Source organism: Octodon degus, unplaced genomic scaffold (assembly GCF_000260255.1).
Source record: "Octodon degus isolate 3935 unplaced genomic scaffold, OctDeg1.0 scaffold00139, whole genome shotgun sequence".
Taxonomy (NCBI): Eukaryota; Metazoa; Chordata; class Mammalia; order Rodentia; family Octodontidae; genus Octodon; species Octodon degus.
Genome location: NW_004524715.1, coordinates 3236253 through 3242395, shown reverse-complemented (window position 1 = coordinate 3242395; position 6143 = coordinate 3236253). Strand labels below are relative to the sequence as shown.

Here is a 6143-nt window from a genome sequence, read left to right as displayed (position 1 = left end):
GGCTAGGGCCAAAATGTTGGCTTTCCTTGTGGCCCTCCTTTTTCTCTAATTTTGGTCTGCAAACTTAGGTTGTTAACCCTCCAGAAGAGAAGCTTATTGTTATTACCGTACAACCTAGGCTGTTAAGCTTAACTTCACTACCAGATAGGTTTATTTTCATAGCATGTTATTCATAGTTTAAATTACTTGTCATAAAGTGAATGGCTAGATGTGTATAAGTATAGATTGTCAAAAAAAAAAGTTAATCTCATAGTTTGAATTGGTCTCTAAATTTTTTAAATAATGCTGGGCTAGAGTCCAGGACACAGTGCTTTCTACCCAACTGCATTGTGATGCAATTCCAGTTCTTTGAATTTGAGGATAGACTAATTTAAGCACCATTGAAACATCCAGTCCCTTAATCAAGGGAAATTTCTTTACTATTCCTGTGGCAAAATACTTAAGTGGTAACCTCAAACAAAAACAGTCTGAGAAAAGAGAGCTTAAACTTAGTCAACTTGAGATAGCTTATCTTGTGTTTTGTTTTAAAATTTCCTCTTTATGATGTATAGGAGTTAAGAGAACATAAAAATGACCATTATCTCATGAACCTAAAACAAGAAAATTCTGTTACTACTGGGAAGAATCTCCACAGGTGAAATATCATCTTTAATACTGATACTTCATTTCCCTGGGCTTCTTGGAGCCCATGTATTTCATTCATAGTTCCTCTAATTAGGTACAGCCCTAGATAAAGTCATAAAGAAAGGAAAGACTGTTTCCATGTCTGTGTGTTTTAACTGCCCAGGTACTCCAGCACACTAAATTTCCTTTCATAGAACATTGACTAACCTGTCAGTGACACCTTCTGCACCACTCCTGGACATGAGGGCATACAGATATGGGAGACAGTAATGTCTGGGACTGTATTGGTCAGCTTTCCCGTCTCAGAGATGTAATACACAGTGCCCACAATTTAAGGAAGAGGGTATTAACTAGGTTTACAGTTTCAGAGGATTCTGTCCATAGGAACCTCATAGTGAAGGTATGGCAGAACAAAGATGCTTAGTTTATAGTGGCTAGAAAACAAAGCAGAGGAACAGTGCCAGAGGGAAAAGGACAAGAATATATAGCACCTATAATGATCAATAACATGTGTCAGCTTGAGAATTGAGAAGTTTGGAAGCTTAACTAAGTGACTCAGCAGGGAGTCTAGGTCCTCACTTGGCAAACATCCTGATCCTGAATGCAAGAGGAGGGCAAGGAGGTGGTGATAGCTTGCATACAATATAAAGGAGGAAAAGAGGTTTGCTCTTCTCCCTTTTAGCTCTTGTTGCTCTTTCTGTCTTCTGCTGCCTTGATCTGTTGCCCCTGTGCCATGCCAGCCTGCCTTGGAGCCAGCTGATTATGGTCTGACACCCCCACAAACAATAGGCTAAATAATCCTTTCCTCCTTTAACTTTGGGTGTCAGGAATTTTGTCCCAGCAAAAAGAGAAAAGTAACTAAGATAGCACCCAAGGTCACATCTTTATATCCTACATAGACACATCCAGAAGTGTGTTTCATCAGTCCTCTGGTGGGCTCTCAAACCAATCAAGCAAGGAAGCAAGGAAGCAAGCAAGCAAGCAAGAAAGAAAGAAAGAAAGAAGAGTGAGTTGGAAAGATTTCTCAGCAGTATAATTGCCAGCCTGGCAAGTGCAGGGACCCAGGTTCGATCCCAGGTACCATGTGGCATGCTGGCCCCAGAACCCCAGGAGCACTGTGCCAGCCACTGAAACTGGGCATGGTGGTGCATGCCTGTAATCCTAGCACTTGGGAGGCTGAAATAGGAGTATCACTAGGAGTTGAACTGCATATCAAATAAATAAATACATAATTTTAAAAAGAATTTAAAAAAAAGAAAGAAGAGAAAATCATTTCAATTAGATACTTTCAAGAATTACCCAATAGAAAGAATGGTTAATATCAAGAAGTCAGCCAATAACAAATGCTGGAGGCGCTATGATGAAAAAGGAACCCTTCTCCACTGTTGGTGGCAGTGCAGACTGGTACAATCACTATGGAAATCAGTGTGGAGATTCCTTCAAAAGTTAGGCTTGGAGATCCCACTGAAGCAGCTATTCTCCTCCTAGGTATTTTTCTAGAAGAACTGGAAACATCATGCCACAGTGGTATATATGCACCTACGTTTATAGCAGCACAATCTGTCATAGCTAAATCCTGGAAATAACCCAGATATGCATCAGCTGAAGAATAAGGGAGATGGTAGTTTTACACAATAGAGTATTATTCAGCTATGAAACAGGATAAATTTGAGACTTTTGTTGGTAAATGGATGCAACTACAGACCATACTCTTAAGAAAAATCAATCAGATCTGCATGTGCAAACATGCTATTGTGTCCTTAGTGTGAGAACCAGAGAGAGAAAATGGAATCTGAAGGGTACAATAGATGCTAGGAAAAAGGAAAAACTAATTAAAAAGGAAAGAGTTACTGAGTTGAGGAGAAGTACAGGAGAGGGAGTGAAGAAAAGAGATTTATCTATGTATATAAGCAGAGTGGTTTGGACAACCGTACTGTGCATTTCTACTGGCCTATGGAAAGAAGCAGCTGATGCTTTAATTTGTTTCATCTCCTTTTTCAATTGTTCATCCCTTTTCTCTTCTTAATTTCTTTCTTTTTTTCTTTCTTCTTCCAATTTTGCATGCATACATCTGGTAATACGAATAACTGGTTGGAAGACAACAGTACGCATTACAACAAATAATGTGAAAATCATATTACTTTGTCAAGTGAAGTTCCATATCACTTATAATTTTTCTGTTTTAGCATGATTTTGTACTCTCTTTAAAAATAAAAAATAGGGGCCGGGGAGATGGCTTAGTAGGATAAGCGCTTGACTGGCAAATGCAAGGATCTGAGTTCAATCCCCGGTTCCGAAAAAAAAAAAAAAAAAAAAAAAAAAAAAAAAAAAAAAAAAAGATTAAAAATAAAAAATAATAAGAAAAAAAAGAATTACCATGCAAGGTTCCTGTTTTCTATATAGATTCTGCTCTGCTGAGTAGAAACCTCTTCTTCGAGCATGATGGGAGACTCCAGAAATCTTTGTGTCTTCTGATTAAACGGTGGTGTGTAGTAGCATGATGGATAAGTGCATCGTGAAGTCGGATTGACCAATTGTAGTCCAGCTTTACCATAGACAAATTATTTAGCTTCTCAGTGCCTCGGTTTCCTTATCTGGTAAGATGGAGACACTACCTGAAGGAGTAGTGGTAAGAAAAAGTGAACTAATATACAACAAATATTTACAGAGTAGTAAAAACAGCAGGAGCTTTCGCGTGTATGCAGGAAGCCAGCTCCAGAATGGCGTGCTGTTTTGCAGGAGGTGAGAGTGAGATGTAGGACTCGCCCTCCACCCAAGAGTCGGCTTTGCCTGCCACCCCAACTCCTTTGCCTGCCACCTCGACTCCCACGGAGTGGTCCTCACTAGTGCAGCTTGACAAGGGGCAGATTAGAAAGGCAGTAGAGGCTTTGTTGACACATTCTAAGTACAGGAAGAGCAAAAATGGATTGCTTTTGAATGAGAATGAAAATTTATTTTTAATGATGGTACTATGGAAAATTCCAGGAAAAGAACTGAGGGTCAGATTGTCCTTGCCTCATGGTATTCAGTCTGATCTGTCAGAAATCTGTTTATTTACCAAGAATGAACTCCAGTCAACTGAACAGACAGAACACTTCTATAGAAAGCTTCTGAACAAGCATGGAATTAAAGCAATTTCTCAGATTATCCCTTTCTGAACTTTAAAGACAGAATATATAGCTCCAGCTCCTGAACAGTTTTGACTTCTTCCTTACTGATGAAAAAATTAGGCGGCTTTTGTCCTCACATATAGGAAGACATTTCTATCAAAGAAAAAAAGTTCCGGTACCCATAAACCTTCTGACTAAGAATTTATCAGCAGAGATCAACAACTCCCCAGGTGGGACTGTCTTAAACATGTCCCAAAGTGGTTCCTGCAGTGCTGTACGCATTGGTCACACTGGAATGCAGGCTCAGGACATCACTGAAAACATTGTTACTATGGTGGAAAAGTCTTTCCAAAAAATTGCCAGAAAAGTGGGGAAGTGTGAAACTCCTGTTTGTGAAAACTGGGAAGTCAGTTTTCCTTCCCATCTTTTCCTCATTTATCTCTTACCAGAATGATGCCAATAAAATGCTTATCCACCGACTGAAGGAAAATGAGGCTAAGGAAAAAGAGAAAGAGCAAAAACTTCATGAAAAACAAAAGTTGAAGAGAGAAAAGAAAAAGTTAAAGGAAAAAGCTAAGAAGGCTACATCAGCCTTAACTAAAGGTGACATGGCACCTAAAGCTAAAGGTGACATGCCATCTAAAACTAAAGGTACTCCTGAGAAGAGCTATAGGTCTCAGAAGAAAAAGCCCAGCACAGTGCAAACCCAAGTTAAAGTGACAAATGAATCTGAGGAAATTGCACAACTGGTACCAATAGGCTTGACTCCAATTAAAGAAAATGTTGAGGTGCAAAAACATTGTCCTTCAGAAAAAGTCTACAAGACAGAGTCCTGGTCCCAGTGAACTGCAGGGCAAGTAGAGAAAGGCCCTGCCACCTCCTGAGACCTCAGGTGCAGGTCCACAGAAAAAGCCAAAAATAGCACAGAAGAAGAAACAAAATCCTCACCAGGGAAGAAAGACCTAAGACAGACTCAAAAAAAGCCGGAGGCCCAGCTCTTCACTACTGCTAACCAATCTGCAAAGAAAGCTCCCTGTACCACTAAGCAGTTGCCAAAAATACCCACAGTGCCCCAGTCAAGCTAAAATCAGTGACTCAACCAGAAGGAAACAGTTACTTGAGGGCTGTTGGAAAAATCCTTTGGTCCTGAGCTCAAGCCACTGCACCGTTGAGAATAAATGAGTTAAAAAAAAAACAAAAAAAAAAAACAGAAGTTTGATGTTGATTCTCTGCATTTGAGGGGATGCTAGGGCTTCTGAACTGGAGTTCCCCATGCTCATCTCTGCAAAACACAGAGACATTCCTAAGCCGAATGATCGTGTTAGAGCAGGAATAGTGTTGGTGACAAACCTCAGGAATTGAAATTATTCAATTTGCAAAGACAGAGTTCAGGAGTACTGCCAGTAACAGCTTCTATTTCCCCCAGTTTAAAAAAAATACTCCTAAAAAAAATACTCCTAATAAAGCTCAAATGGCAGCAACAAGTGAGAAGGAGTCATTTATCCGGACTATGAAGATGAATAATCTCACAGAAAAGAGTGGTTCAAGTCTGAAATAACTTCTGTGGGAGTGGAGGAGCTACCTGCTGCGGACACAGGTCAGCAGGGCATCCAGAGGAACAGAGTGCTCTTGGGGCTTTTTCATGCTTGGTGTTCTCACTCCGTGGAAATCTTTTTGCATGAATATCTTAGCACCACAGAAGGACCTGAAGTCTTAGGCTGAAATTTCAGCATTTTAACAGAAAAGCATTGTTATTGTTTCTACCATCACAAGAGAAAAGTTTATGTCGAAACTAACCTCATTAGACCCCAGCTCTTTCTGATCCTCTATTTGAAAATATTCATGCAGAACGAAATTATGAGCAAGGCCGCTTGATGCTGATTCTCCTATTTATGAACAGAAGCCAAGACTTTAATGCAGGGAACTTGAGCCTGAGGATATTCAAGGTGACAAAGTCCTCTTAATAATTCGATAGGCCTGAATAAATGTAAAATGAGTATGAGGATGAAACTGTAAATAAAAGCAACAAACAAGTCATTGATGAGCACTTTCATGGCTTGGAAATGCAAATTAATTTTAGGACATTCTATAGATGAACTGTTCAAGAATGGGAGACACATTCTGCAGAAAAGGTCCCTGAGGGATTACATGAGTCTTCTTAATAAATGCCTTTTTTTTTTTTTTTTGTATTTCATGGTATAAATCACAACAAATTCAGTTATGCAGTAACTTCTTGAGACAGGATAGTAAAATTTCTACTAAAATGTCTTGAATATGTGTGGCTTGCTGTCATAACATATAGATTTAGGACCTTAAGTGAAGGTTATGAAATGTGTTTTATTTTTCGATTCAAAATTAAGTATTCTTCAGTAGCTGAGGGTTCACTGAGTTCTAATAATTCCAGCAGCA

General features: G+C 39.3%; 1 pseudogene; it reads left to right on the top strand.

Moving 5' to 3' along the window:
* Positions 1 to 4895, top strand: part of LOC101576416 — a 22911-nt pseudogene extending 18016 nt beyond the window's left edge.
* Positions 4896 to 6143: the final 1248 nt, after the last annotated feature.